This window comes from Suncus etruscus, chromosome 17, assembly GCF_024139225.1.
Source record: "Suncus etruscus isolate mSunEtr1 chromosome 17, mSunEtr1.pri.cur, whole genome shotgun sequence".
Taxonomy (NCBI): domain Eukaryota; kingdom Metazoa; phylum Chordata; class Mammalia; order Eulipotyphla; family Soricidae; genus Suncus; species Suncus etruscus.
Window position 1 is genome coordinate 13,543,902 of NC_064864.1, and position 16,548 is coordinate 13,560,449.

At 31.0% G+C, this 16,548-nt stretch overlaps 1 protein-coding gene and 1 non-coding gene across 2 annotated transcripts in view; both read left to right on the forward strand.

The window, feature by feature from the left end:
* The window catches only part of PCDH15 (protocadherin related 15), a 1,226,762-nt gene that overhangs the window by 809,227 nt on the left and 400,987 nt on the right, over nt 1-16,548 (forward strand). The gene's annotated exons all lie outside the window — the stretch shown is intronic.
* On the forward strand, nt 2,808-2,914 carry LOC125995438 (U6 spliceosomal RNA). The gene has a single exon (XR_007490968.1). It is a non-coding gene; the product is annotated as a U6 spliceosomal RNA (small nuclear RNA).

Below are 16,548 nucleotides of genomic sequence, written 5' to 3' on the forward strand. Positions count from 1 at the left end.
ACAAATACAATATGTGGCCCGCAGGCCACAGTTTGAGGACCACTGCTTTAAAGCAATTGAAACTAAATAGTTATTAGTCAAAATCATATGAAATGTCTTACAGTATATCTCTATGAACATTTAGTAGGACAGGGATCAGCAAACTATTTTAGTAATGAAACATTATGTTTCACTAAATCATTATTTTATTGTTAAGCCATATAATATTAATTTCTTGTAATTTATTTGTTTTAATTAAGAGCTGAATAATAAGATATTTGTCTTTAGGAACTATTAAAGTTTGTTGATTTACACTCTTCTTATAAGTATTTTTACTTACTATTCTTCTTCAGTTATTACCATACAAAAATTTTCAGAACTAATTTCAAATAAATGATATTAAATATTTATGAATATTAATTTCTGATTTATATATTTGAGGTATTGTCACTTGATATTTTATAATTGATACATTTATCCATAATTTTAAAATCTTCTGTTGATTAAACCTCAACAAACTATATGCTTATGTAAGAACAAAAGCACAAAGTAAGGAATGATACAGAAAAAAGAATTGCCTGTATTTTAGTAATTTATAACTTTGGGGAGAAATAATTATTTTAAAATCTATGTTTTATTGATTCACCATGGTTAGATATTTATAAAATTGTTGATGTTTGAGTTTCAGTCACCCAATATTCCAACACCTATCCCTTAAAAATTCTATGCTTCCTGCCACCCATCCTGTCTCTATGACAGACACTACTGTCTCCCTTTATTTCTTCACTATTTTTTGTTGTTGTTTTAGGCACTATGGTTTGCATTAGTATCACTGATGAATTATCATGCATATCACTTTATCTCCTTTCAGCACCCAGATTTTATCTGGAGTGATTATTTCCAGCTTTCATTTTCTTAATGACCTTTCTTTCTCCACCCTGTGACCAAAGAAGAAGAAAATTGAAAGAAAATAGAAGAACTTCAAGTAAATAATGTGATGTCAGTACTTCAGTACTCAAGAATGATAAAACTTTTCTTTTTTTTCTTTGGCCACACCCTGTGACAGCTCAGGGGTCACTCCTGGCTATGCACTCAGAAATCGTTCCTGGCTTGGGGGACCATATGGGAAGCCTAGAGATTGAACCTTGATCTTTCTGAGGCTAGCTCGTGCAAGGCAGATGCCTTACCACTTGTGCCACTGACCTCCCCCTTTTTGTTGCTAAAACCTTTCTTGAAATGTGTATCACTTGTCAATGTTAAGGAATGAAAGAAAATAGGGCCATAATTCCTGATAATAGCATCTTGATTTCAAATTACTGAAGTATAAATATACTTTGTGATAATGGAATAACGAAAGGAAAATTGTCAAATTTACATTATTCATCTTGGAAAATAAATATACTACAAATAAAGTTATATAAGCCAAAGAAGGTGTGAAAACTTGGTACAACCAAACCAGCTTGTAATTTCTGGTAGGTGCAGGAAATCTTAGAACAAATTGCCAGAGGTAGCAGAAAATGTCAGATGCTAAAAATGCTAAAGTATGTAACCATCACTATATGTTAGAACCTAAACAATATCATCAATCTTTATGAATCAAAAGCTAACATATTATTTCTTCTTTATTAATTATTTATATTATAAACTTTCTACTTTAAAAATATCCAAAGGTTAAAAATTTAGAAAATAGGTATCCAGAGAGAGAGAGAGAGAGAGAGAGTGAGGAGAGAGAGCATGAAGTAGGGTATTTGCCTTGCATGCTGCCTACCTGGGAGGGACCCAGTTCGATATATGGCATTCCATATGTTCCCTCAAGCTACTGGGGACAATTTCTGAGTGCAGAGCCAAGAATAGACCCTGAATGTGATCCAACAACCAATCAATTAACAAATAAAATTTTAAAAAATTTAGAAAATAAAATCTTAAATAGGAAGTCAAAAGTAGAGAAACGGACCATACCACTTCTGGTTATATATCAAATATCAACTAAAGGTAAACAGTGAATTTTGATTTTGTTTGCAAGATATTAGTTTGGATTTACATTGAACACTTAAAACCTAGAATATCAAAATACATTTTTTGTTTGTATACTTGAAATATGTAATGTATCTAAATGTTGATTAGCCTAGGACTTTCTTAAAAAGAGGGAAAGTGAATCCACATACGCATGGTTAGAATAAGTCTCATTTGTTCCTTTATACTAGTTGGATTACATAACCCATTATATCCTATTCATATGCCATTTATGGGTTACAAAAAATCCTGTCATTTATTTATTTATTATTCTTTTTGGGGGGCGGTGGCATTGAGGAGGATAGGGTATTAGCCATGTTGAATGATACTCTGGCTTACTCCTAGATTCATATTCAGGGATCTCACCTGGTAGGGATCAGGGAACCATATGTAGTACTAGAGATGAAATGGAGGCCACATCTAAATCAAACATCTTCACTGTATACTATCACTCTGGCCCGCATTCGCTTTAGTGTATTTATTTCTCAAACATATGTTATTATTTCAAATGAGTATTTCTTTTACTTAAAGAAATAGTCAAAGCTCAGTCCAGCAACGGACAGTCCACTAGAGTTTTAGAAATATTGTCAATATCTTTCTTTATATGAAGCATTCTATAATACACTGCCTTATATAATGCAAATAATTAGACTCTAAAATCATATGAAGAAAGTTTAAAAATAAAGACTATGAATATTCTTAGAATGGAGTTTTCTCAACTACTCAAAATGGTAGTTTTAATTTAGTTAACCTTTGGGTTAAAATTAGTTTTAATTTCCTCTAATATGCCGCTTGTTTTAAATTTTGAGATTTTAGTGCTCGCTTTGGCAGCACATATACTAAAAATTGGAATGATAAAGAGAAGATTAGCATGGTCCCGTGCAAGGATGACACACAAATTTGTGAATAAATTTTGATATTTATATATACATATGTAATATATGATACATGTATATACATATATAATTTATGTATATATAACATTTGTGTGCCTTTGTCTCTGAAAAATGTGAACATTTGTGTTTGTCAAGAAGAATTTGGCTTATCCAACTAAGCTGTGCTTTAAGCTCCGATAACATAGGTGTAAAATTGATTTCTTCTGTTGAATTGAGGAACAAGCCATAAGGCATAGTGATTTTCTTAAAAAACTTGATCACAAGCATATACAATGTTTTAAAATGTTTCTTGTATTTTAGATGCATGGCATACAAGGAAACATGTTCATACAAGGAAATTACTTTTTCTGCAATGCCTTTCATTTATTTTATCTGTTTTGCTTAATCAACTATTTTAGGGATTTTCAAAAAAGGACTATGAATCATTTTAAAATCATGCAGCTACATTTGCATAAAGTCTATAGAGTAGCCAAAGGCTAAATATAAAAATTATCACGAGAAAGTAATTGAGTTGTTTAGAAAAGCAATGTGTTTATAGATGGAAGAAAGAATATATGTCAAACTTTATTTGGAAGAAAATAGAAACACTTATATTAAAACTACATATGGTCATATCAATTTTTGAAATCTTTAAAAAGTAAATATAGTAAAATAAATACTCCTTTTCAAAGTTCTCTGGTTGATCTTTGAATTCTTTGAATAAAAATTAATCTCTGCAAATTTGTTACCACCTATCTGTTTACAATTATTTAATATAATTCAAATTTTCTCGAATTCTTATAGAATGGACCAGAATCATTTCTTCTTTGGCTATAAATTTGGTGCATTGTTTAATTAAAATAAGTTATCTAGAACTTTGAAAATAAACAATTTAGAGCTTAAATTTTTAGACACAGGGTATAAGAAAGAAATTTAGTTCTTAAAATAATTTGGATTGCTAACTCTAAAACAACACAAATCTTGATCTTCTGTCTTTATTTACCACTGCAATTTATTTTGTAAATTTAATTGAAAATATTATATAATTCTGCCTTTTCATAATTATAGATGTTATAACTAAGAGAAGGCAGTGGTGGTACTTATGCTTTGTTTTAATAGTTAACTAGTGATGTTTGTAGTGTTTTTTAATGATGAACAAAGAAAAATTTAAATAGAAAGACAAGCTTAGAAAAACTTGACAGAAGTAAAGCATATGATTTAGGGGTTAGAAAACTCAAAAATATATTCAAAGCCAAGAATCATTTTAAAAGGCTAGAGATAAAAAAAAATTAAAAAATAAAGATATTTATGGTACACTGAGCATCCCCAAATATAGTACTAGGGTCCCCTAAGCTTTGCTAGGGTGTCAGGTTAATCCCTGTTACCTTAGGGTCCTTGAGCTCCCAGAAACAGTGCAGGAGGACCCTGAATTCTGTCAGTGTCTGGATACCCTCTATTACCTGAAGGCATAAGCAGCATTTCATAGTCTTTTTCTTTTTTTAATCAATTTGGCCCAACACTTCATTTAGCCAGGAATCTTTGGAAGATCCTACCAAAGAAACCAAAGCAACACCAGTTCTTTTCATTTTAGTAATTATTGGGTGGATGTTGTTGGTTTATACTTTGTGATGTTCTACTAGAATTAAGCATTACTACTGTCTCTCCACTCAGGAATTATTCCTGGAAGTGCTCAGGAGACTATATGGGCATCTGCACTGTTAGCATACGATAAAATGCAATCATCATGATGATTTCAATGTGAGAAATCCCCAAATTTGCTATTAAGACCTAACCTGATCTCATTCCTAACCATAGACACGCTTTCTAAAGAAAGATTGTTGAAGAATGATTTTGTTTTTGTTATTGGGTCACACCCATTAGTGCTCAGGGGTTCCTCCTGGTTCTACACTCAGAAAGCACTCCCGGCAGGCTTGGAGGACCATATGGGATGCTGGGATTTGAACCACCATGCTTCTGCATGCAAGGCAAACACACTACCTTCATGCTATCTCTCAGGCCCCGAAGAAAGATTATTTCAAAATTAGGGGGAAGAAGAATAGCATCATAAATAGCCACTTTCAGGCATGTAGAATCAAGGCTAATGATTTTTAGCATGTGAAAAAATCTATTTACATGTATGATATGTATAGAAAATAAAAATATATAAGAATATATTGAAGTAGGATGAGAAAAATAACGGAGATGTTATGAAAGAATTTTAAGACATAATAAAGTTCAAAGCCAAATTATAGACACATTTTAAAATTGTAAAAAGGGGGGACGAAGCATCACACTGATGCTTATGGTACTGCTCCAGTATATGTTTGAGGAAACGATATGAATCAGCCCAACTGGAATTGCTAGAGAAATCCTACAAAGCTCATTCTTCAGTCTTTCTCCACTAACTTACATTCCTCCTTAGGAGCTGAAAGCTTGTGTGGTTGAATTCCTTGCTTGTGTGCTCATGGTCCTAAACCCATTCTTGTACCTTTTCCACTGTGTGGATTATTTCAGGGGTCAACATTTGTTTTCAAACCTCTGTCTCTGTAGCGTTCAGGTGTTTGGACCAGATGACTTAATTCAATGAATTTTGACCTCATAATTGTGCTCATCATAATGGAGCTTGTGGCATCACAACCACAAATCACAACACACACACAGTGGTGTGCAGCGAAATGTTAAATGTGATGTCACAAAACTGAATTCTGACCTCATTGTGCCGCACATTTTAATGTCCACTGTGATGCCATAACCGTTATTTATGACCTCAGAGTAGTATGCATCATATCCATTGTGATGTCACAACTACGAATTATGTGATTACAGTGGTGCACATCATATAGGAACAGAGATGTCCTGATAATGAATATGGCCTAATAGTTGTGGTGCATCATAATGTCCATTGTGACATCAGAACCATGAATTATGACCTCATAGTGGTGCACATCATAATGTCCACTGTGACGGCACAACTATGACTTATGACCTCATAGTGGTACTCAACATAATGTCAATTTTAAAGTCAAAATCATGAATTATTATGTCATAATGGTCTACTCATAACACCTATTATATCATCAGAAACTTCAATTATAACCTCAAAATGGTGTGCATTATATTATCCAGTGTGAGGTCACAACCTTCCATTCTACCATGGTTTGTGACCTCCAGTGGTAGTGCACCATAATGCCGGTTGTGTTGTCAATATCATAAATTATGGCTTCATAGTGGTAGCATATCATACTGTTCACTGTGATGTCATAACAACAAATTGTGATGTAATAGTGGATCATATCACAATTTGAATTGTGACACTACACCCAAGAATTATGACCTCAAACTGGTGTACATCATAATGTCAACTGTGATGTCACGGCCATGATTTATAACCTCATATTGGTTACAGAAAAAAAGAAAGAAAAGGAGGAACAAAGGAGTAACTCAAAAGGGTAAAATACATATAATATATGTTTGAGGTCCCAAATTCTATTCCTAGTCCCACAGCACCTCTTCTCTTTTACAGACATCATGATGTTGGAATTATATTGCTACATGAGAGCACCAAAATATCAGCTCATCATTGTGAAGCAATGACCACGTAGAATGGCCACCAGACAGACCCAATAGCACTGCAGAGAAAGTCCTGGTATACAAACAGGAAATAGATAAAAAGACATAGACAAAGACTAAAAGAGAGAATGCTGAGTGAAATAAGTTAAAGGGAGAGAGATAAATACAGAATGGTCTCACTCATCTATGGGCTTTGAGAAAAATGAAAAACATTTGTGTAATGATTCTCAGAGACAAAATAGAGGAGGACTGGAGGGTCAGCTCCTGACATGAAGCTCACCACAGGGATCGTTTAGTGCAGTCACAGAAATAATTACACTGAGAACTATCCTAACAAAATGTGACTGAATGAGGGAAGTAGAAAGCCTGTCTAGAGTACAGGCCGGTGTGGGTAGAGGAGGAGGGACACTTGGAATATTGGTGATGGGAATGTTGCGCTGGTGAGGGTATATATATATATGTGTGTGTGTGTGTGTGTGTGTGTGTGTGTGTGTGCATATATACATATATATATAATCAAGAAAAATGAATTAATTAAAAAGTAAAGAAAAAATAATGAAAAAAGAGAGAATGCTTGTGAAACAGAGTCTTTTATAAACAAGATATACAATAAATAAGTTCAAAAACGGTTTCTGTCTCAACATATTTCTGATGCTTTTCCTTACGACTTCATTTTCAATTACTGTGCACACAACATCATAACTGTTATTTAAAGAAGTTGATAAAATAAAATGTTTTTATCCTTTGGTTGAAAGACTAAAATACTTAAGAAAATTATGATATAGCTTTCAATTCTAGAGGATTTTTTGATTGGTATCCTAGAACTTTGCTCTAGAGGAATTAATGCTTTTTAAAGCCTAATACTGAATAAGTTAGAAAACTTCCTCTAATTTTGAATAAATCAGGTAACATGACACTGTATAAGGCTACATGTATATTAATTAATTAATTAATTAATACAACTGAGGCTTCATTCATTTAATTATGTTATGTATTTCCTCTAGAAAAAAGTACTGATGAGTGAATATTAATATTTCTTCACCTGTATTATATTTTGTTTTGTTTAGTTTTGTAAAACTACTGCTTTTAAAATACATACAAAACTAATGTTGCAGTTAATATGTGTGTAAAAGCTATGAAAATACTTTTATTGGGGGTATATTAGAAGAAAATACTGTATGACATTGAAGGTTTTTTTCATTTGAATCTGAGATAGTTACATGTAAAATATTACTGGAATAATCTTAGACTATACAAATGCTTAGACATTATTAAAACATGAGCAAGGCAGATACTTACAATATGTAGCTCACAAGGTAAGATTGTTGGATTTTCCAAATAACAATAAAATATAATAATTTATTTAAATATTAGATAATCAATGACATCTGATATACGTAATTCTCAAATATCTCATATGACATACAAATATCAATTATTTGTTATTCTGTAACTTAAATTGAAATTGAAATACCTCATTTCAGCAGAAAACGCTAAGCAATTACTAACAAGAATCTGTCAAATTTTACTAAAATGTGTCATGGTTGCTATGTGCCTTCATAATCTCAAATTTGTCATCATGACTTTATAAAGATGTAAAAATATTGGAATGTTTAATTCTTCTTAGCGTGCATTCAAATACTTCTCAGTAAAAGGTACAGGTATGAATAGTCAGTTTCTGAAATTTGTATTTCAATAGAATGTCATCGTCATGTGCTTCATAATGAGAGAATCTGGATAATAAAATATACTGCCTTGTATAACTATTTATCTTATACCAATTTTCAGAGTGATGATTAGGCTATATGGTTACATATTTTTAATTTCTTTACTATATATATCAGTTTTTATGAGTCAATTCACATATTATTAAATGCCACTTTGAGTTTCTTATAGAAAACTGAAGACATAACTACAGGAACATGACTAGAGAAAGTAAAATGCATGTTTTCCCCCCTATTTAGCTTTGACTGAACAGGAGCGTAAGAAAATCATAAAGATGCATACATATTAAACCTTATGCTACTGATTTTCCTGATTGAAATAAAGGGCATATTCATTATTGTCTTGTTTTATTGTAAAACACAATGGAGTACATATCTTTCAGTATTTATTTTGAGCTTTTAATGACCCTCATTCTTTTACATTAGCAGCTTATTTTGACATCCATTTAGAAATAAGAGAGAACAAGTATAAGGAAATATCAAAGTGAATAGCATTACATTGCAAAGAAAAGCAAATATAGATTTTAGTGATTAGACGGTAATGGAATGTAACAGAAATTCAATAAGTGAAAACTGACTTGATGTAGAAAAAATGTCTATTCATCTCACAAACGTACTAATTGTATGTGATGCAGGATTATCTTTATAATTAATAATGTTAAAAATGAAAATCTTTAAAGGTATTTTATTTTTAATCAAATATTCATACAAACCTCTTTAACTGGTATTACAGCAGATCTGCCCTTGGTTTCTTGTGGGCTGCATGTATGATTAGCACCTAACCCACCTGATGTCTGGTGTTACAACTCTGAAGTTTATTATTCATTTCGTGCTCTCTGTTCACTGACTTTTCATTTAATATTCGGCAACAGCAGCGCTAACAGCAACCTTGCTCTTCTCTGACTTATTCTTTCTTCCTATTTTCTTCCCTCCCTATAGTGTGCCCAAATTTATATTGATTTTCACTTTCCTTTCCTTTATTTCTAAGATATAACTTAGTTTATATACCAATCAGATTCATAAGTCTTATGGCAAAATGAAAATATATATACATACATAATATAAATATATATAATATATATAATTTATATAATATATATTCATATAAATAATATATATATAGCATACAAACTGGAATTTTCTAATTCCATTGTTTTCTTTCCTTCCATACAGTGACCTGACATTCCTGTTCCCTTTGTTATAATTTTTAGATGATTAGATAGTTTACCAATTAAATCTCTTATGAGAAATTTAATGCAGGTGTTGATAATACATACTGACCATCCTCCTTGCTTCTCTATCTGAAAACTATGTTTGTTTGTTTTTTATCACTGTATTACTGGTACTTTTCTTTAATGTTAGGAACTATAGTTTTATAATACTGTTAATCATAAGGTTTCATTTATATAATATTTCAACACCAAACTCTCCACTATATTGTCCCCATCAACATAACCAATCCCACCTCTGTAATCCCAAAATGATATGCTCAGTTCTTTCTACTAAAAAAGAATTGTCATTTCTTATGTTGCTTTTTATTTCTTATAATTACATTTGTTATTTCTTATATTTTATTATGGTCCTGTAGAAAAAATATTAGAAAATTCAAATTGTTTTTGATGTTTATCAAGTCAAATGTTAGAAGACTTGATACTGAAAAACAATCCTTTATATTTCTTCAGTCAGACCATTCTTGAAGGTATAAGTTTTGAATCTAAAATTACAGCAACTACAATGTAGAGATTTCAGTTTCATTAAAACGTTAATATATTTTCCAGTTCGACAGACTTGAATTGATATAAACAGTGGATAAATTTGTGACACTTAAAAAGGTCTGATTTCATTCTCAGTTTTAAAATTTAGCTAAATCCTAAACTACACCATTCTAACTTTTCTCTTTTTTTAACTGGAAATCTGTGGCTAATTTTATAGTGCACTCAGAAATCAAGAGCACTAAGTAAAATTTTCTTGTAAGAAATGAACATTTTTAAATAAATAGCTAAAAGAGGTATAAATTAAAAGATAAATTAATTTTGTGAACTCTTGAGTAATTCACTCTAACGGAAAGTCAATAGGTAAATGCTCATTTTTTTTACTTCTGAATCTACATTATTTCATATTTTGATTAATGATATTTTTTACTATATTTTCTTAAGAATTCTGTGAATGAGTCTTGATACATACCTCATTGTGTTAAGTTGATACAGGTTGGAGATTTTCATGGTGTCACCAATGGCTTTATGCTATTTGAATCCCTTATTTAAGCATATTTACTGGCAAGAACTCTTCCTAAATCAAATTATTGAGAAATGTTCTTTACTTATTTTTGCTCCTCCTGCAATAAAGCTTCTCTTCCTGAGTTATAAAGAGAATGGAAGACCTCATGGTATAAATAACACCTGCTTTTTACTCCCTTACTTTGTCACAATGAAAGACTAAATTATTTGAATTATATGTTTGAAATAATTATGACAGACATGCAGTAAGTAATTCAAAACCACATCATTTGAATAAATTAAAAGATATACTTAATAGAGTTCAATAGATAATTCTAGTTTACAGACCTCTGCTAAGAATATAATAGCAAAATCTTTCTAATTATCAACATCTCTGTTTACATCTGGTACTTAAATATTGACTTCTTTTAGCCTGCTTTGTTGTAATTCAACAGAGTTTGATTACTTGTTCAGGTATAATCTCAATCTACATTTCAGACTTCATTAATCTTTCGAAACTCAGGTCTTTCATCCGCCAACAGATGAAAACAAAACCAAATGAACTAAACAAACAAACCAAAACATGTGTCTTTCTTCCTCTAATTGTATGAAGGAAATAGTTTTCATTGATAGAAAGTATATGTATATCAAAGTATATCATTAACCACTTGCAATTTGGTCTATTTTATTTTTCTTCAAATTTAAGCCTAATAAAATCAAATTATTTTTATTTAATTATATAATAATATATAGATCATTTCCTCTCTAAATCTAGACATTCCTTCCATTCCTGATTTTATGTTTCTTTTTATTATATATTCACTGTTCTTTAAACCCATTACTCAAGAAACTCATATGTTAAAATGTACCTAAAATATTATCATCAATGATATGTAAGCCACTATGATTAAAATAAATATTATATTAAAAAAAGAAATGTCAAATTAATTACTCACTAAAAGAAAATAATCATAATAAATATTGTTGGTGTAAGATAATTGCTACGCTGAATCATTGTACAGTTCCTCTTTTCTTAGCTGAGGCTTCTTGGCTAAATTAATAACTAAGGGGAATTTTTCAATGTTTTCCAGGGGCTTGGGGTCAAATAGATTCTGCCCTGTCAAAATCAGATCCTGAATTGTCTCACACTAATAGCTAGATAAGAAGTTGCCAATAAATTTTAACTTGTTACATGGTTACTGGAACATCTTATACTTTAAAAACATTATACAGAGGTAAACTTGGTGAGATATTAATTAAATCGTGGTTTTAAATAAACTTGAAACCAACAGGATAATTTGCCTACTAAATCAGGATTTTAAAAGGACATACTCATTGAATCCAGGCATATTTGTTTATTATGGGTAACTTTATCTTCTTAAACTGTAGTTTGCAACTTCATATGGAATGGGCTAATTTTAGTATATATATATATATATATATATATATATATAGAGAGAGAGAGAGAGAGAGAGAGAGAGAGAGAGAGATTTTAGAACTATACCCAATAATGCTCAAACATACTCCTTGTAGTGATCTAGAGTGGGAAATATGGTATTCCAGGAATCAAACCTTGATTTGTCACATGTAAACCACATGAAACCCCTAAAATTTGTTTAAAACTAACTTTACAGTATATTTTCTGTATGTGGTCTCTAAATATTTTATTTGCATGCATATCAAGTAAAATTTTCTCAAGTGAAAAAAGATCACAAGTAGAAGAAATTTAAGAAGCCCTGAATTACTGTAAGAAACTTTATCAAACATTTAATGTTTATTAGGAAATAACATAAAAGACCAATGTTTATAACATTGATTTATAGAAATGAATGACAATAGTGACAGTAGCAAAACAATGTCTGGAAAATTAAGTGCATGTTCGCTTCAATAATGTTAAATAAATTCAATTAAAACGTTTTATGTAGGCTGTGAGCTTTGATTACTTAAAATTTATAATTCTCAACAGAAGACAGTTGACATTTCAAAACAATTTTGAGAGAACCTCTAGGCATTATGACAAATTGGGTGGAAGAACCATTTCACTACTAGTGTAGAGGTTAGATGTTCACATATCTAACAACCTGCTTATTTTAGTTTGGTATTTTCTGAAATAAAAGAGTATTGCAACAGTCAATAAAGCATGCAATTCATGCTTCCCATCGACTAATTGTATGCCTTGTCTATAATTATTTTTATGTAAATATAACCAGTGATTTTCCTAGAACTGTCTTAGGTAAACAGTGTAGGTAATTATCAAGTTAATTCATACGATGTCATATTTTATTCAGTAATGTTTTTTTTTGACAAATCAGAGTGGTTGACCTACACCCCTTTTTTCTCTTGGAATCTTGGTACAAACAACTACAAAGGGTCATCAGTTTAACTACTGTAAAAATTCCACTGCTGTAGCAGCTGGGGGATGTTTGGTTATTTTTTAAGTATACTTTTGTGCAACAGCAGATTCCTATTTTTCTCTAAAGCTCTATGGTAAAAATCTGCACTACTATTCTGCCATCTGCCTTTACTGTTTTTTTCTTTATTGAACGCCAAACTGCCACTTTTACTGATTATTCTGACAAAGTAAAGCCATCTTTATGAAAGTTTACTTAAAAGGAAAAAGTAGTTGGAGAGAAATCACTATTGAGTGTGAGAGTATTTATCAGAGAGCAAATCTATTGTGTTAGAAGAAACACATTACTAAATGGAATAACTAAATTCAGGAATTCATTGAGTTTGAGGAAAAACACTTCCACTGCACAGCTAAAGCAAGAATGATTACTAAATTATTACACCCAGATGACTAAGTTGAGTAAAATAAAAAACAATTTGGCTAACTTATGAAATTAATATAATGTATGGAATTAAACCTGTCAAAAACTTAGCTTCTAAACTATTTCACCTCTTCTATTTTGGTTATATATTTAATATAATATTTATTGTGTACCCATGTTTTAAATAAGCAGCAAATATTAAAATCTAAATTACCAGTGATATTGCTACAAAGATGATATTGTAGTACAGCCTCAAATTAGATAAGAAGATGCCTCCCAGTTTCTTGTTTTTCAGTTTAGTTTTGTCTCTCCAGGGTCTTTTATGCTTTTACAATGTTGTCTGAATTTGGAGGGGATTTCATTAAATCTATATTATATATCTATATATTTAAATCTATATTTTATATTATATACAATATATAGTATATAATATAATATATTATATTAATATTTGATACAATGGTCTATAATAAATAATAATATATTAATATAATATGATGAAATATAATATAATATTATGTGATTAATATAATATAATATGATTAATATAATATAATATAAAATATATATTCCTCATATGGGAAGCCGGGGATCCAAAGAAAGACCATCCTGGTTAATCTGCCTGAAAAGCAAATGCCCTAAATCTGCGTTATTGCTTTGGCCCCAAGATGACATTTTATTAGTAATTGGGTTTTCCAAATGATAAGAGATAATAAGCATTTACTTTGGCTATCTATCAGTTTTTTTCTTATAGAGATGTTATTCATTTCCCTCCCCATTTATATTTTTATAATTTAAGAGGTTAATTATTGTTGCTATTTTGAATATACTAGATATCAACCCTTTGTTATATTGAGTACAAATAATTTCTCCCATTTAGCCATCTTTTTGTGTTCTAACTTGTGTTTCTTTTTCCATACAGAACATAGTACCATTTGTTTATATTTGTTTCTGTAACTTTTGCCATTGGCACATATAGTTGAAGATTATGTTGATATCTATGTCTCAGATTATTCTGCCTATGTTTTTATCCATGTACTTTTAGATTCCAGTCTGATCTCAAGGTCCTTGATCCACTTTGAATTGACTTTTGTATAAAGTGTGAGATAGCAATTATTTTTTAATTTCTTATACTTGGTTATGAAATTGTCCAGTAACATTGTTGAGGAGACTGTCTTTATTTCATTTCATGTTCTTGACTCCTTTGTTAAAAATTTATTGACCATATGCTTGAAACTTCTCACTGAATGTTCTTTTCTCAACCAATGTTCAGAAAGTCTATCTTTATTCCAATACTTGCTGTTTTGATCATTTTGGCGTTATAGTAGAGCTTCAAGTTAGGATATGAGATACAGCCAGTTTCTTTCTTTCTTTTATTTTTTTCAAAATTGGCTATCCTAGAGCTTTAGGTTTCACAAAAACTTTATAATTGATTGTTTTAAGTCCTTGAATAATTTTGAATTTAAGAAAGATTTCATTGAATATAAATATAGTTTAGGCAAAATTGCCATTTTGATAATATCGATTCTTCCAAACCATGAACATGGTATACTTTTTCATTTCATTAGATCTTCTTTTTTTCTTAAATGTTTTGAGGTATTGTGCTATAAATCTTTTTCCTACTTTGTTAAACTGACTTATTGGGACTTGATGGTTTTTTACTCTATTTTAAGTAAAATAGACTCTTTGATCTCTTTCTCTTCTGAATCATTATTTGTGTAAAGGAATGCAGACAATTTTTTGTGTTGAATTTGTAAATGACCACTTGGTTGTATTGGTTTATTGTTACTTGGAGATATTCTATAGACTTTTTAGGGTCTTCAAAGCACAACAAATATAGATCCTTAGACATTTTTTTTCCAATTTGGATCACTTTGATTTCCTTCTCTTCTCTGACTGCTATTGTTAGAACTTCTATTACTATGTAAAAGAAGAGTGGATACAGTGGTCATCCTTGCTTTTTGCATGACCTAGTGGTAATTCTTTAAGTTTTTACCATTAAGAATAATATTGGGGGTCAGCGTGGTGGCGTAAGCAGTAAGGCATTTGCCTTGCACACACTAGCCTAGGACGAACTGTGGTTTGATCTCCTGGCATTCCATATGACCCTCCAAGCCAGGAGTAATTTCTGAGCTCATAGCCAGGAGTGAACCCTGAGCGTCACAGGGTGTGACCGAATATCCAAAAAAAAAAAAAAAAGAATAATATTAGAGGTAACTATTACTATCTTGAGAAAAGTTCTTCCACCCCATTTTGCGGAGGATTTTAATCATAAATAGATGTTGGTTCACGTCAAAAGCTTCCACTGCATTAAATGATATGAACATCTGATTTTTATCATTGCCTTTACTCTTGTTATATATGATGTTAATTGATTTGCCTATATTATAGCACCTTGCATCCCAGGATGAAACTTGATTAATCTTGGTTTAATTTTTCGATGTGATATTGGATTCAGTTTACTAAGATTTTGTTGAGAAATTTTGCATTGATTTTCATTAAGAAGTTAGGTTTGCAATTTGATCATTTGGTAGTATTTTTGTCAATTTAGATATGAGCAAACTAGGTTCAAAGATGTTAGGGATGATTCCTGTCTCTTGTATATTTTGAAAGTTTTTAAATAAGTGGAAGTAAATATTTTTTGACTGTTTGATACAACTCATTTGGTCCTGTACATTTATTCTTGGTGAGATTCTTAATTACCTTTTTAGTTTTCTGGATGTAATTGGCCTTTTTCGGCTATCTCCCTCATTCTATTTTTGAAAATTATGTGTTGTAAAAAATAGTTTTATTTCTTCTATATACTTTAACTTAATAGAGTAAAGTTGTGCTCCTAGGAAACTTTAAATAATGTCTAATTTCTGGACATTCCATAATAGTCTCTCCTTTCATTTTTTTTCTGATCTGATTATTTGATCACTTTCTCTATTTTTTTCTTGTGAATATTACCAACAATTTGTCTAATGTGTTTCTTGAATTGAAACACCAGTACTAGTGATCATTGTTTATTTGTATTACTTTCTTGATTTCTATATCATTGATTTCTTCTCTGGATTTTTTTTTTTTTTGGTTTTTGGGCCACACCCTGTGACGCTCAGGGGTTACTCCTGGCTATGCGCTCAGAAGTTGCTCCTGGCTTCTTGGGGGACCATATGGGACGCCGGGGGATCGAACCGCGGTCCGTCCTAGGCTAGCGCAGGCAAGGCAGGCACCTTACCTCCAGCGCCACCGCCCGGCCCCTTCTCTGGATTTTTTAAATCTCTTTCTTCTTCTAATATTTGGGTACCTTTGTTGTTAGATATCCAGCTATTTAAAACATGCCTTTATGATGTTGATTTTATCATTTTCTTTATTTCCTTAAGTTTACCCATATCACTAGGTATTTTTAAAAATGGTAGCT